Here is a 17,361-nt window from a genome sequence, read left to right as displayed (position 1 = left end):
GGTGGAAATGTAAGGGTTTCATCGAGAAGATGAAGTCAATCATGCTTTTGCACTCTGCAACCGATAGAAATGACTTTTTGTAGAAGCACGTCTGGATTTCACTGCAAAATGCCCTTCTTTTCTGCTTTCTTGAATGTTCTCGAAGCATTAGGTGAAAGAGCGTGTTTGATCAAGGGTGAAGCAGTGTGAGTTTTCCTAGATTTCAAGTGATTTGAGAAACATATTCCGCGTTTTTCCACATTGTCTATAAACAGCAGGAGGCTTGCAAGAGATTGAAACAATGCATCCCAAAACATATTCCACCAGTGAAAACACACATTTCTACAAAGACCTTGAAAGAGCAGGCAAAAGAATAGTGCCTGAGTTTCTTTCAGAGAGAAACATGCATTTCATTCTTCTAGAGTGAGTTTTCAGCCTGGAATTCATATGCATTTTGAACTCTGCAGAATGTAGCTACCTGCTCGGGGGTTCTGTCATAGAAGCACCTTTCCTGCAGGAGCTTATTGCAACATTCATTGTTTGGCTAATTTCTTTAGGGTTGGTTTTGGAAGGTCTTTCAACTTTGGCCAAATCCCGCTTCGTACGAAATTTTTTCACACTGCTGTTTCCAAGTGTCCACAAAGAACTGCTGCTGGAAACGGTACAGATGCACATCTCCCATACTGGTCTGCTCGTTTCACTACCTGGATTTCGGTTTCCTCCTCCTTCTTTGAAATGACAAGACTTCATTCAGCATGCTACACACACCTTGTAGCAGTTTCCGTTTTAAACATGTTGGTGCTCTCAAAACGCTGTGTAACCTGAGTAGAGTGTGTCACTCTCCAGCACTGAATACACAACTTAGAGCTCCTTTCGCCACAGACACGCAAACACATCTTTTTGGGAAAGTCCTAATTCAGGTCCCTTGGAAATGTAAGGGTTTCATCGAGAACATGAAGTGAATCATGCTTTTCCACTCTGCAATAGATAGAAATGACTTTTCCTAGATGCCCGTCTGAAATTCACTGCAAAATGGACCTCTTTCCTGCTTTCTTGAATGTTCTCAACGCATTAGGTGAAAGAGCGAGTTTGAGCAAGAGTGATGCAGTGTGCTTCTTCCCGGATTTCAAGTGATTTGGGAAACCTCATCCGCGTTTTTCCACATTGTCTAAGAAACAACATGAGGCTTGCAAGAGATTGAAACAATGCATCCCAAAACATATTCCACCAGTGAAAACACACGTTTCTACAAAGGCCTTGAAGAAGCAAGCAAAAGAATAGTGGCTGAGTGATCTTTGCGAGAGAAACATGCATTTCATCCTTCTGGAGTAAATTTTCAGCCTGGAATTCATATGCATTTTGTGCTGTGCAGAATGTATCTACCTGCTCGGGGGTTGTGTCATAGAAGCACCTTTCCTGCAGGAGCTTATTGCAACAGTCATCGTTTGGCTAAGTTCTTTAGGGTTGGTTTTGGAAGGTCTTTCAACTTTGGCCCAATCCCGCTTCGTACGAAATTTTTTCACACCGCTGTTTCCAAGTGTCCACAAAGAGCTGCTGCTGGAAACTGTACACATGCACATCTCCCATACTGGTGTGCTCGTTTCACTACCTGGATTTTGCTTTCCTCTTCCTTCTTTGAAATGACAAGCCTTCATTCAACATGTACACACACCTTGTAGCAGTTTCAGCTTTAAGCATGTTGGTGTTCTCAAAAGGCTGTGTAACCTGTGTATAGTGTGTCACTCTCCAGTACTGAATACACAACTTAGAGTTCCTTTCATCACAGACATGCAAACACATCTTTTTGGGGAGTCGTATTTAAGATCAGGTGGAAATGTAAGGGTTTCATCGAGAAGATGAAGTCAATCATGCTTTTGCACTCTTCAACCGATAGAAATGACTTTTTGTTGTAGCACGTCTGAATTTCACTGCAAAATGCCCTTCTTTTCTGCTTTCTTGAATGTTCTCGAAGCATTAGGTGAAAGAGCGTGTTTGATCAAGGGTGAAGCAGTGTGAGTTTTCCTAGATTTCAAGTGATTTGAGAAACATATTCCGCGTTTTTCCACATTGTCTATAAACAGCAGGAGGCTTGCAAGAGATTGAAACAATGCATCCCAAAACATATTCCACCAGTGAAAACACACATTTCTACAAAGACCTTGAAAGAGCAGGCAAAAGAATAGTGGCTGAGTGTTCTTTCAGAGAGAAACATGCATTTCATTCTTCTAGAGTGAGTTTTCAGCCTTAATTCATATGCATTTTGAACTCTGCAGAATGTAGCTACCTGCTCGGGGGTTCTGTCATAGAAGCACCTTTCCTGCAGGAGGTTATTGCAACATTCATTGTTTGGCTAATTTCTTTAGGGTTGGTTTTGGAAGGTCTTTCAACTTTGGCCAAATCCCGCTTCGTACGAAATTTTTTCACACTGCTGTTTCCAAGTGTCCACAAAGAACTGCTGCTGGAAACGGTACAGATGCACATCTCCCATACTGGTCTGCTCGTTTCACTACCTGGATTTCGGATTCCTCCTCCTTCTTTGAAATGACAAGCCTTCATTCAGCATGCTACACACGCCTTGTAGCAGTTTCCCTTTGAAACATGTTGGTTCTCTCAAAACGCTGTGTAACCTGAGTAGAGTGTGTCACTCTCCAGCACTGAATACACAACTTAGAGCACCTTTCACCACAGACACGCAAACACATCTTTTTGGGAAAGTCCTAATTCAGGTCACTTGGAAATGTAAGGGTTTCATCGAGAACATGAAGTGAATCATGCTTTTCCACTCTGCAACAGATAGAAATGACTTTTCCTACATGCCCGTCTGAAATTCACTGCAAAATGGACCTCTTTCCTGCTTTCTTGAATGTTCTCAACGCATTAGGTGAAAGAGCGTGTTTGAGCAAGAGTGATGCAGTGTGCTTCTTCCTGGATTTCAAGTGATTTGGGAAACATAATCCGCGTTTTTCCACATTGTCTACGAAACAACATGAGGCTTGCAAGAGATTGAAACAATTCATCCCAAAACATATTCCACCAGTGAAAACACACGTTTCTACAAAGGCCTTGAAGAAGCAAGCAAAAGAATAGTGGCTGTGTGATCTTTGCGAGAGAAACATGCATTTCATCCTTCTGGAGTAAATTTTCAGCCTGGAATTCATATGCATTTTGTACTGTGCAGAATGTATCTACCTGCTCAGGGGTTGTGTCATAGAAGCACCTTTCCTGCAGGAGCTTATTGCAACAGTCATCGTTTGGCTAAGTTCTTTAGGGTTGGTTTTGGAAGGTCTTTCAACTTTGGCCCAATCCTGCTTCGTACGAAATTTTTTCACAGCGCTGTTTCCAAGTGTCCACAAAGAGCTGCTGCTGGAAACTGTGCACATGCACATCTCCCATACTGGTGTGCTCGTTTCACTACCTGGATTTTGGTTTCCTCTTCCTTCTTTGAAATGACAAGCCTTCATTCAACATGTACACACACCTTGTAGCAGTTTCAGCTTTAAGCATGTTGGTGTTCTCAAAAGGCTGTGTAACATGTGTAGAGTGTGTCACTCTCCAGTACTGAATACACAACTTAGAGTTCCTTTCCCCACAGATATGCAAACACATCTTTTTGGGGGAGTCCTATTTAAGATCAGGTGGAAATGTAAGGGTTTCATCGTGAAGATGAAGTCAATCATGCTTTTGCACTCTGCAACCGATAGAAATGAATTTTGTAGAATCACCTCTGAATTTCACTGCAAAATGCCCTTCTTTTCTGCTTTCTTGAATGTTCTCGAAGCATTAGGTGAAAGATCGTGTTTAATCAAGGGTGAAGCAGTGTGAGTTTTCCTAGATTTCAAGTGATTTGAGAAACATATTCCGCGTTTTTCCACATTGTCTATAAACAGCAGGAGGCTTGCAAGAGATTGAAACAATGCATCCCAAAACATATTCCACCAGTGAAAACACACATTTCTACAAAGACCTTGAAAGAGCAGGCAAAAGAATAGTGGCTGAGTGTTCTTTCAGAGAGAAACATGCATTTCATTCTTCTAGAGTGAGTTTTCAGCCTGGAATTCATATGCATTTTGAACTCTGCAGAATGTAGCTACCTGCTCGGGGGTTCTGTCATAGAAGCACATTTCCTGCAGGAGCTTATTGCAACATTCATTGTTTGGCTAATTTCTTTAGGGTTGGTTTTGGAAGGTCTTTCAACTTTGGCCAAATTCCGCTTCGTACGATTTTCTTTCACACTGCTGTTTCCAAGTGTCCACAAAGAGCTGCTGCTGGAAACGGTACACATGCACATCTCCCATACTGGTGTGCTCGTTTCACTACCTGGATTTCGGTTTCCTCCTCCTTCTTTGAAATGACAAGCCTTCATTCAGCATGCTACACACGCCTTGTAGCAGTTTCCGGTTTAAACATGTTGGTGCTCTCAAAACGCTGTGTAACCTGAGTAGAGTGTGTCACTCTCCAGCACTGAATACACAACTTAGAGCTCCTTTCGCCACAGACACGCAAACACATCTTTTTGGGAAAGTCCTAATTCAGGTCACTTGGAAATGTAAGGGTTTCATCGAGAACATGAAGTGAATCATGCTTTTCCACTCTGCAACAGATAGAAATGATTTTTCCTACATGCCCGCCTGAAATTCACTGCAAAATGGACCTCTTTCCTGCTTTCTTGAATGTTCTCAACGCATTAGGTGAAAGACCGTGTTTGAGCAAGAGTGATGCAGTGTGCTTCTTCCTGGATTTCAAGTGATTTGGGAAACCCCATCCGCGTTTCTCCACATTGTCTTAAAAACAACATGAGGCTTGCAAGAGATTGAAACAATGCATCTCAAAACATATTCCACCAGTGAAAACACACGTTTCTACAAAGGCCTTGAAGAAGCAAGCAAAAGAATAGTGGCTGAGTGATCTTTGCGAGGAAACATGCATTTCATCCTTCTGGAGTAAATTTGCAGCCTGGAATTCATCTGCATTTTGTACTGTGCAGAATGTATCTACCTGCTCGGGGGTTGTGTCATAGAAGCACCTTTCCTGCAGGAGCTTATTGCAACAGTCATCGTTTGGCTAAGTTCTTTAGGGTTGGTTTTGGAAGGTCTTTCAACTTTGGCCCAATCCCGCTTCTTACGAAATTTTTTCACAGCGCTGTTTCCAAGTGTCCACAAAGAGCTGCTGCTGGAAACTGTACACATGCACATCTCCCATACTGGTGTGCTCGTTTCACTACCTGGAATTTGGTTTCCTCTTCCTTCTTTGAAATGACAAGCCTTCATTCAACATGTACACACACCTTGTAGCAGTTTCAGCTTTAAGCATGTTGGTGTTCTCAAAAGGCTGTGTAACCTGTGTAGAGTGTGTCACTCTCCAGTACTGAATACACAACTTAGAGTTCCTTTCATCACAGTCATGCAAACACATCTTTTTGGGGGAGTCCTATTTAAGATCAGGTGGAAATGTAAGGGTTTCATCGACAAGATGAAGTCAATCATGCTTTTCACTCTGCAACGGATAGAAATGACTTTTTGTAGAAGCCCTTCTGAATTTCACTGCAAAATGCCCTTCTTTTCTTCTTTCTTGACTGTTCTCGAAGCATTAGGTGAAAGAGCGTGTTTGAATAAGGGTGAAGCAGTGTGAATTTTCCTAGATTTCAAGTGATTTGAGAAACATATTCCGCGTTTTTCCACATTGTCTATAAACAGCAGGAGGCTTGCAAGAGATTGAAACAATGCATCCCAAAACATATTCCACCAGTGAAAACACACATTTCTACAAAGACCTTGAAAGAGCAGGCAAAAGAATAGTGGCTGAGTGTTCTTTCAGAGAGAAACATGCATTTCATTCTTCTAGAGTGAGTTTTCAGCCTGGAATTCATATGCATTTTGAACTCTGCAGAATGTAGCTACCTGCTCGGGGGTTCTGTCAGAGAAGCACCTTTCCTGCAGGAGCTTATTGCAACATTCATTGTTTGGCTAATTTCTTTAGGGTGGGTTTTGGAAGGTCTTTCAACTTTGGCCAAATCCCGCTTCGTACGAAATTTTTTCACACTGCTGTTTCCAAGTGTCCACAAAGAACTGCTGCTGGAAACGGTACACATGCACATCTCCCATACTGGTGTGCTCGTTTCACTACCTGGATTTCGGTTTCCTCCTCCTTCTTTGAAATGACAAGCCTTCATTCAGCATGCTACACACGCCTTGTAGCAGTTTCAGTTTTAAACATGTTGGTGCTCTCAAAACGCTGTGTAACCTGAGTAGAGTGAGTCACTCTCCAGCACTGAATACACAACTTAGAGCTCCTTTCGCCACAGACACGCAAACACATCTTTTTGGGAAAGTCCTAATTCAGGTCACTTGGAAATGTAAGGGTTTCATCGAGAACATGAAGTGAATCATGCTTTTCCACTCTGCAACAGATAGAAATGACTTTTCCTACATGCCCGTCTGAAATTCACTGCAAAATGGACCTCTTATCTGCTTTCTTGAATGTTCTCAACGCATTAGGAGAAAGAGCGTGTTTGAGCAAGAGTGATGCAGTGTGCTTCTTCCTGGGTTTCAAGTGATTTGGGAAACCTCATCCGCGTTTTTCCACATTGTCTAAGAAACAGCATGAGGCTTGCAAGAGATTGAAACAATGCACCCCTAAACATATTCCACCAGTGAAAACACACGTTTCTATAAAGGCCTTGAAGAAGCAAGCAAAAGAATAGTGGCTGAGTGATCTTTGCGAGAGAAACATGCATTTCATCCTTGTGGAGTAAATTTTCAGCCTGGAATTCATATGCATTTTGTATGTGCAGAATGTATCTACCTGCTCGGGGGTTGTGTCATAGAAGCACCTTTCCTGCAGGAGCTTATTGCAACACTCATCGTTTGGCTAAGTTCTTAAGGGTTGGTTTTGGAAGGTCTTTCAACTTTGGCCCAATCCCGCTTCGTACGAAATTTTTTCACAGCGCTGTTTCCAAGAGTCCACAAAGAGCTGCTGCTGGAAACTGTGCACATGCACATCTCCCATACTGGTGTGCTCGTTTCACTACCTGGATTTTGGTTTCCTCTTCCTTCTTTGAAATGACAAGCCTTCATTCAACATGCTGCAAACACCTTGTAGCAGTTTCAGCTTTAAGCATGTTGGTGTTCTCAAAAGGCTGTGTAACCTGTGTAGAGTGTGTCACTCTCCAGTACTGAATACACAACTTAGAGTTCCTTTCATCACAGACATGCAGACACATCTTTTTGGGTAGTCCTATTTAAGATCAGGTGGAAATGTAAGGGTTTCATCGAGAAGATGAAGTCAATCATGCTTTTGCACTTTGCAACCGATAGAAATGACTTTTTGTAGAAGCCCTTCTGAATTTCACTGCAAAATGCCCTTCTTTTCTGCTTTCTTGAATGTTCTCGAAGCATTAGGTGAAAGAGCGTGTTTGTGCAAGGGTGAAGCAGTGTGAGTTTTCCTGGATTTCAAGTGATTTGAGAAACATATTCCGCGTTTTTCCACAGTGTCTATAAAGAGCAGGAGGCTTGCAAGAGATTGAAACAATGCATCCCAAAACATATTCCACCAGTGAAAACACACGTTTCTACAAAGACCTTGAAAGAGCAGGCAAAAGAATAGTGGCTGAGTGTTCTTTCAGAGAGAAACATGCATTTCATTCTTCTAGAGTGAGTTTTCAGCCTGGAATTCATATGCATTTTGAACTCTGCAGAATATAGCTACCTGCTCGGGGGTTCTGTCATAGAAGCACCTTTCCTGCAGGAGCTTATTGCAACATTTATTGTTTGGCTAAGTTCTTTAGGGTTGGTTTTGGAAGGTCTTTCAACTTTGGCCAAATCCCGCTTCGTACGAAATTTTTTCACAGCGCTGTTTCCAAGAGTCCACAAAGAGCTGCTGCTGGAAACTGTACACATGCACATCTCCCATACTGGTGTGCTCGTTTCACTACCTGGATTTTGGTTTCCTCTTCTTTCTTTGAAATGACAAGCCTTCATTCAGCATGTACACACACCTTGTAGCAGTTTCAGCTTTAAGCATGTTGGTGTTCTCAAAACGCTGTGTAACCTGTGTAGAGTGTGTCACTCTCCAGTACTGAATACACAACTTAGAGCTCCTTTCCACACAGACATGCAGACACGTCTCTTTGGGAAAGTCCTATTTAAGATCACTTGGAAATGTAAGGGATTCATCGAGAACATGAAGTCAATCATGCTTTTCCACTCTGTAAAAGATAGAAGTGACTTTTTGTACATGCCCGTCTGAAATTCACTGCAAAATGGACTTCTTATCTGCTTTCTTGAAAGTTCTCAACGCATTAGGAGAAAGAGCATGTTTGTGCAAGGGTGAAGCAGTGTGAGTTTTCCTGGATTTCAAGTTATTTGGGAACATAATACGCGTTTTTCCACATTGTCTAAGAAACAGCAGGAGGCTTGCAAGAGATTGAAACAATGCATCCCATAACATGATCCACCAGTGAAAACACACGTTTCTACAAAGACCTTGAGGGCGCAAGCAAAAGAATAGTGGCTGAGTATTCTTTCAGAGAGAAACATGCATTTCATTCTTCTGGAGTGAGTTTTCAGCCTGGAATTCATATGCATTTTGTACTGTGCAGAATGTAGCTACCTGCTCGGGGGTTCTATCATAGAAGCACCTTTCGTGCAGGAGCTTATTGCAACATTCATTGTTTGGCTAAGTTCTTTAGGGTTGGTTTTGGAAGGTCTTTCAACTTTGGCCAAACCCCGCTTCGTACGATATTTTTTCACACTGCTGCTTCCAAGTGTCCACAAAGAGCTGCTGCTGGAAACTGTACACATGTACATAACCCATACTGGTGTGCTCGTTTCACTACCTGGATTTTGGTTTCCTCTTCCTTCTTTGAAACGACAAGCCTTCATTCAGCATGCTGCACACAACTTGTAGCAGTTACAGTTTTAAGCATGTTGGTGTTCTCAAAATGCTGTGTAACATCTGTAGAGTGTGTCACTCTCCAGCACTGAATACCCAACTTAGAGATCCTTTCGCCATAGACACGCAAACACGTGTTTTTGGGAAAGTACTAATTCAGGTCACTTGGAAATGTAAGGGTTTCATTGAGAACATGAAGTGAATCATGCTTTTCCACTCTGCAACAGATAGAAATGACTTTTCTACATGCCCGTCTGAAATTCACTGCAAAATGGACTTCTTTTCTGCTTTCTTGAATCTTCTCAACGCATCAGGTGAAAGAGCGTTTTGAGCAAGAGTGATGCAGTGTGCTTCCTCCTGGATTTCAAGTGATTTGGGAAACATAATCCGCGTTTTTCCACATTGTCTAAGAAACAAAGTGGGGATTGAAGGGATTGAAACAATGCATCCCAAAACATATTCCACCAGTGAAAACACACGTCTCTAAACAGACCTTGAAGGAGCAAGCAAAAGAATAGTGGCTGAATGATCTTTCAGAGAGAAACATGCATTTCATCCTTCTGGAGTAAATTTTCTGCCAGGAATTCATATGCATTTCGTACTGTGCAGAATGTAGCTACCTGCTCGGGGGTTGTGTCATAGAAGCACCTTTCCTGCAGGAGCTATTACAACATTCATTGTTTGGCTAAGTTCTTTAGGGTTGGTTTTGGAAGGTCTTTCAACTTTGGCCAAATCCCGCTTCGTACGAAATTTTTTCACAGCGCTGTTTCCAAGAGTCCACAAAGAGCTGCTGCTGGAAACTGTACACATGCACATCTCCCATACTGGTGTGCTCGTTTCACTACCTGGATTTTGGTTTCCTCTTCTTTCTTTGAAATGACAAGCCTTCATTCAACATGTACACACACCTTGTAGCAGTTTCAGCTTTAAGCATGTTGGTGTTCTCAAAACGCTGTGTAACCTGTGTAGAGTGTGTCACTCTCCAGTACTGAATACACAACTTAGAGCTCCTTTCCACACAGACATGCAGACACATCTCTTTTTGAAAGTCCTATTTAAGATCACTTGGAAATGTAAGGGTTTCATCGAGAACATGAAGTCAATGATGCTTTTCCACTCTGTAAAAGATAGAAGTGACTTTTTGTACATGCCCGTCTGAAATTCACTGCAAAATGGACTTCTTATCTGCTTTCTTGAATGTTCTCAATGCATTAGGAGAAAGAGCGTGTTTGTGCAAGGGTGAAGCAGTGTGAGTTTTCCTGGGTTTCAAGTTATTTGGGAAACATAATACGCGTTTTTCCACAGTGTCTAAGAAACAGCAGGAGGCTTGCAAGAGATTGAAACAATGCATCCCATAACATGATCCACCAGTGAAAACACACGTTTCTACAAAGACCTTGAGGGCGCAAGCAAAAGAATAGTGGCTGAGTGTTCTTTCAGAGAGAAACATGCATTTCATCCTTCTGGAGTAAATTTGCAGCCTGGAATTCATCTGCATTTTGTACTGTGCAGAATGTATCTACCTGCTCGGGGGTTGTGTCATAGAAGCACCTTTCCTGCAGGAGCTTATTGCAACAGTCATCATTTGGCTAAGTTCTTTAGGGTTGGTTTTGGAAGGTCTTTCAACTTTGGCTCAATCCCGCTTCGTACGAAATTTTTTCACAGCGCTGTTTCCAAGTGTCCACAAAGAGCTGCTGCTGGAAACTGTACACATGCACATCTCCCATACTGGTGTGCTCGTTTCACTACCTGGAATTTGGTTTCCTCTTCCTTCTTTGAAATGACAAGCCTTCATTCAACATGTACACACACCTTGTAGCAGTTTCAGCTTTAAGCATGTTGGTGTTCTCAAAAGGCTGTGTAACCTGTGTAGAGTGTGTCACTCTCCAGTACTGAATACACAACTTAGAGTTCCTTTCATCACAGTCATGCAAACACATCTTTTTGGGGGTGTCCTATTTAAGATCAGGTGGAAATGTAAGGGTTTCATCGACAAGATGAAGTCAATCATGCTTTTCACTCTGCAACGGATAGAAATGACTTTTTGTAGAAGCCCTTCTGAATTTCACTGCAAAATGCCCTTCTTTTCTTCTTTCTTGACTGTTCTCGAAGCATTAGGTGAAAGAGCGTGTTTGAATAAGGGTGAAGCAGTGTGAATTTTCCTAGATTTCAAGTGATTTGAGAAACATATTCCGCGTTTTTCCACATTGTCTATAAACAGCAGGAGGCTTGCAAGAGATTGAAACAATGCATCCCAAAACATATTCCACCAGTGAAAACACACATTTCTACAAAGACCTTGAAAGAGCAGGCAAAAGAATAGTGGCTGAGTGTTCTTTCAGAGAGAAACATGCATTTCATTCTTCTAGAGTGAGTTTTCAGCCTGGAATTCATATGCATTTTGAACTCTGCAGAATGTAGCTACCTGCTCGGGGGTTCTGTCAGAGAAGCACCTTTCCTGCAGGAGCTTATTGCAACATTCATTGTTTGGCTAATTTCTTTAGGGTGGGTTTTGGAAGGTCTTTCAACTTTGGCCAAATCCCGCTTCGTACGAAATTTTTTCACACTGCAGTTTCCAAGTGTCCACAAAGAACTGCTGCTGGAAACGGTACACATGCACATCTCCCATACTGGTGTGCTCGTTTCACTACCTGGATTTCGGTTTCCTCCTCCTTCTTTGAAATGACAAGCCTTCATTCAGCATGCTACACACGCCTTGTAGCAGTTTCAGTTTTAAACATGTTGGTGCTCTCAAAACGCTCTGTAACCTGAGTAGAGTGAGTCACTCTCCAGCACTGAATACACAACTTAGAGCTCCTTTCGCCACAGACACGCAAACACATCTTTTTGGGAAAGTCCTAATTCAGGTCACTTGGAAATGTAAGGGTTTCATCGAGAACATGAAGTGAATCATGCTTTTCCACTCTGCAACAGATAGAAATGACTTTTCCTACATGCCCGCCTGAAATTCCCTGCAAAATGGACCTCTTTCCTGCTTTCTTGAATGTTCTCAACGCATTAGGTGAAAGAGCGTGTTTGAGCAAGAGTGATGCAGTGTGCTTCTTCCTGGATTTCAAGTGATTTGGGAAACCTCATCCGCGTTTTTACACATTGTCTAAGAAACAACATGAGGCTTGCAAGAGATTGAAACAATGCACCCCTAAACATATTCCACCAGTGAAAACACACGTTTCTATAAAGGCCTTGAAGAAGCAAGCAAAAGAATAGTGGCTGAGTGATCTTTGCCAGAGAAACATGCACTTCATCCTTCTGGAGTAAATTTTCAGCCTGGAATTCATATGCATTTTGTACTGTGCAGAATGTATCTACCTGCTCGGGGGTTGTGTAATAGAAGCACCTTTCCTGCAGGAGCTTATTGCAACAGTCATCGTTTGGCTAAGTTCTTTATTGTTGGTATTGGAAGGTCTTTCAACTTTGGCCCAATCCCGCTTCGTACGAAATTTTTTCACAGCGCTGTTTCCAAGTGTCCACAAAGAGCTGATGCTGGAAACTGTGCACATGCACATCTCCCATACTGGTTTGCTCGTTTCACTACCTGGATTTTGGTTTCCTCTTCCTTCTTTGAAATGACAAGCTTTCATTCAACATGTACAAACACCTTGTAGCAGTTTCAGCTTTAAGCATGTTGGTGTTCTCAAAAGGCTGTGTAACCTGTGTAGAGTGTGTCACTCTCCAGTACTGAATACACAACTTAGAGTTCCTTTCATCACAGACATGCAAACCCATCTTTTTGGGGAGTAGTATTTAAGATCAGTTGGAAATGTAAGGGTTTCATCGAGAAGATGAAGTCAATCATGCTTTTGCACTCTGCAACCGATAGAAATGACTTTTTGTAGAAGCACGTCTGAATTTCACTGGAAAATGCCCTTCTTTTCTGCTTTCTTGAATGTTCTCGAAGCATGAGGTGAAAGAGCGTGTTTGATCAAGGGTGAAGCAGTGTGAGTTTTCCTAGATTTCAAGTGATTTGAGAAACATATTCCGCGTTTTTCCACATTGTCTATAAACAGCAGGAGGCTTGCAAGAGATTGAAACAATGCATCCCAAAACATATTCCACCAGTGAAAACACACATTTCTACAAACACCTTGAAAGAGCAGGCAAAAGAATAGTGGCTGAGTGTTCTTTCAGAGAGAAACATGCATTTCATTCTTCTAGAGTGAGTTTTCAGCCTGGAATTCATATGCATTTTGAACTCTGCAGAATGTAGCTACCTGCTCAGGGGTTCTGTCATAGAAGCACCTTTCCTGCAGGAGCTTATTGCAACATTCATTGTTTGGCTAATTTCTTTAAGGTTGGTTTTGGAAGGTCTTTCAACTTTGGCCAAATACCGCTTCGTACGAAATTTTTTCACACTGCTGTTTCCAAGTGTCCACAAAGAACTGCTGCTGGAAACGGTACACATGCACATCTCCCATACTGGTCTGCTCATTTCACTACCTGGATTTCGGTTTCCTCCTCCTTCTTTGAAATGACAAGCCTTCATTCAGCATGCTACACACGCCTTGTAGCAGTTTCCGTTTTAAACATGTTGGTGCTCTCAAAACGCTGTGTAACCTGAGTAGAGTGTGTCACTCTCCAGCACTGAATACACAACTTAGAGCTCCTTTCGCCACAGACACGCAAACACATCTTTTTGGGACAGTCCTAATTCAGGTCACTTGGAAATGTAAGGGTTTCATTGAGAACAAGAAGTGAATCATGCTTTTCCACTCTGCAACAGATAGAAATGAGTTTTCCTACATGCCCGTCTGAAATTCACTGCAAAATGGACCTCTTTCCTGCTTTCTTGAATGTTCTCAACGCATTAGGTGAAAGAGCGTGTTTGAGCAAGAGTGATGCAGTGTGCTTCTTCCTGGATTTCAAGTGATTTGGGAAACCTCATCCGCGTTTTTCCACATTGTCTACGAAACAACATGAGGCTTGCAAGAGATTGAAACAATTCATCCCAAAACATATTCCACCAGTGAAAACACACGTTTCTACAAAGGCCTTGAAGAAGCAAGCAAAAGAATAGTGGCTGAGTGATCTTTGCGAGAGAAACATGCATTTCATCCTTCTGGAGTAAATTTTCAGCCTGGAATTCATATGCATTTTGTACTGTGCAGAATGTATCTACCTGCTCGGGGGTTGTGTCATAGAAGCACCTTTCCTGCAGGAGCTTATTGCAACAGTCATCGTTTGGCTAAGTTCTTTAGGGTTGGTTTTGGAAGGTCTTTCAACTTTGGCCCAATCCCGCTTCGTACGAAATTTTTTCACAGCGCTGTTTCCAAGTGTCCACAAAGAGCTGCTGCTGGAAACTGTGCACATGCACATCTCCCATACTGGTGTGCTCGTTTCACTACCTGGATTTTGGTTTCCTCTTCCTTCTTTGAAATGACAAGCCTTCATTCAACATGTACACACACCTTGTAGCAGTTTCAGCTTTAAGCATGTTGGTGTTCTCAAAAGGCTGTGTAACCTGTGTAGAGTGTGTCACTCTCCAGTACTGAATACACAACTTAGAGTTCCTTTCATCACAGACATGCAAAGACATCTTTTTGGGGGAGTCCTATTTAAGATCAGGTGGAAATGTAAGGGTTTCATCGAGAAGATGAAGTCAATCATGCTTTTGCACTCTGCAACCGATAGAAATGACTTTTTGTAGAAGCACGTCTGAATTTCACTGCAAAATGCCCTTCTTTTCTGCTTTCTTGAATGTTCTCGAAGCATTAGGTGAAAGAGCGTGTTTGATCAAGGGTGAAGCAGTGTGAGTTTTCCTAGATTTCAAGTGATTTGAGAAACATATTCCGCGTTTTTCCACATTGTCTCTAAACAGCAGGAGGCTTGCAAGAGATTGAAACAATGCATCCCAAAACATATTCCACCAGTGAAAACACACTTTTCTACAAAGACCTTGAAAGAGCAGGCAAAAGAATAGTGGCTGAGTGTTCTTTCAGAGAGAAACATGCATTTCTTTCTTCTAGGGTGAGTTTTCAGCCTGTAATTCATATGCATTTTGAACTCTGCAGAATGTAGCTACCTGCTCGGGGGTTCTGTCATAGAAGCACCTTTCCTGCAGGAGCTTATTGCAACATTCATTGTTTGGCTAATTTCTTTAGGGTTGGTTTTGGAAGGTCTTTCAACTTTGGCCAAATACCGCTTCGTACGAAATTTTTTCACACTGCTGTTTCCAAGTGTCCACAAAGAACTGCTGCTGGAAACGGTACACATGCACATCTCCCATACTGGTCTGCTCGTTTCACTACCTGGATTTCGGTTTCCTCCTCCTTCTTTGAAATGACAAGCCTTCATTCAGCATGCTACACACGCCTTGTAGCAGTTTCCGTTTGAAACATGTTGGTGCTCTCAAAACGCTGTGTAACCTGAGTAGAGTGTGTCACTCTCCAGCACTGAATACACAACTTAGAGCTCCTTTCGCCACAGACACGCAAACACATCTTTTTGGGAAAGTCCTAATTCAGGTCCCTTGGAAATGTAAGGGTTTCATCGAGAACATGAAGTGAATCATGCTTTTCCACTCTGCAACAGATAGAAATGACTTTTCCTACATGCCCGTCTGAAATTCACTGCAAAATGGACCTCCTTCCTGCTTTCTTGAATGTTCTCAACGCATTAGGTGAAAGAGCGTGTTTGAGCAAGAGTGATGCAGTGTGCTTCTTCCTGGATTTCAAGTGATTTGGGAAACCTCATCCGCGTTTTTCCACATTGTCTAAGAAACAACATGAGGCTTGCAAGAGATTGAAACAATGCATCCCAAAACATATTCCACCAGTGAAAACACACGTTTCTACAAAGGCCTTGAAGAAGCAAGCAAAAGAATAGTGGCTGAGTGATCTTTGTGAGAGAAACATGCATTTCATCCTTCTGGAGTAAATTTTCAGCCTGGAATTCATATGCATTTTGTACTGTGCAGAATGTATCTACCTGCTCGGGGGTTGTGTCATAGAAGCACCTTTCCTGCAGGAGCTTATTGCAACAGTCATCGATTGGCTAATTTCTTTAGGGTTGGTTTTGGAAGGTCTTTCAACTTTGGCCAAATTCCGCTTCGTACGAAATTTTTTCACAGCGCTGTTTCCAAGTGTCCACAAAGAGCTGCTGCTGGAAACTGTACACATGCACATCTCCCATACTGGTGTGCTCGTTTCACTACCTGGGTTTAGGTTTCCTCTTCCTTCTTTGAAATGACAAGCCTTCATTCAACATGTTCACACACCTTGTAGCAGTTTCAGCTTTAAGCATTTTTGTGTTCTCAAAAGGCTGTGTAACCTGTGTAGAGTGTGTCACTCTCCAGTACTGAATACACAACTTAGAGTTCCTTTCATCACAGACATGCAAACACATCTTTTTGGGGGAGTCCTATTTAAGATCAGATGGAAATGTAAGGGTTTCATCGAGAAGATGAAGTCAATCATGCTTTTGCACTCTGCAACCGATAGAAATGACTTTTTGTAGAAGCACGTCTGGATTTCACTGCAAAATGCCCTTCTTTTCTGCTTTCTTGAATGTTCTCGAAGCATTAGGTGAAAGAGCGTGTTTGATCAAGGGTGAAGCAGTGTGAGTTTTCCTAGATTTCAAGTGATTTGAGAAACATATTCCGCGTTTTTCCACATTGTCTATAAACAGCAGGAGGCTTGCAAGAGATTGAAACAATGCATCCCAAAACATATTCCACCAGTGAAAACACACATTTCTACAAAGACCTTGAAAGAGCAGGCAAAAGAATAGTGCCTGAGTTTCTTTCAGAGAGAAACATGCATTTCATTCTTCTAGAGTGAGTTTTCAGCCTGGAATTCATATGCATTTTGAACTCTGCAGAATGTAGCTACCTGCTCGGGGGTTCTGTCATAGAAGCACCTTTCCTGCAGGAGCTTATTGCAACATTCATTGTTTGGCTAATTTCTTTAGGGTTGGTTTTGGAAGGTCTTTCAACTTTGGCCAAATCCCGCTTCGTACGAAATTTTTTCACACTGCTGTTTCCAAGTGTCCACAAAGAACTGCTGCTGGAAACGGTACAGATGCACATCTCCCATACTGGTCTGCTCGTTTCACTACCTGGATTTCGGTTTCCTCCTCCTTCTTTGAAATGACAAGACTTCATTCAGCATGCTACACACACCTTGTAGCAGTTTCCGTTTTAAACATGTTGGTGCTCTCAAAACGCTGTGTAACCTGAGTAGAGTGTGTCACTCTCCAGCACTGAATACACAACTTAGAGCTCCTTTCGCCACAGACACGCAAACACATCTTTTTGGGAAAGTCCTAATTCAGGTCCCTTGGAAATGTAAGGGTTTCATCGAGAACATGAAGTGAATCATGCTTTTCCACTCTGCAATAGATAGAAATGACTTTTCCTAGATGCCCGTCTGAAATTCACTGCAAAATGGACCTCTTTCCTGCTTTCTTGAATGTTCTCAACGCATTAGGTGAAAGAGCGAGTTTGAGCAAGAGTGATGCAGTGTGCTTCTTCCCGGA

The sequence above is a fragment of the Miniopterus schreibersii genome, assembly GCF_964146895.1.
Source record: "Miniopterus schreibersii genome assembly, chromosome: 2".
In the NCBI taxonomy this organism is placed as follows: Eukaryota; Metazoa; Chordata; class Mammalia; order Chiroptera; family Miniopteridae; genus Miniopterus; species Miniopterus schreibersii.
The sequence above is the reverse complement of the archived record's forward strand: the minus strand, read 5'-3'. Positions refer to the sequence as shown.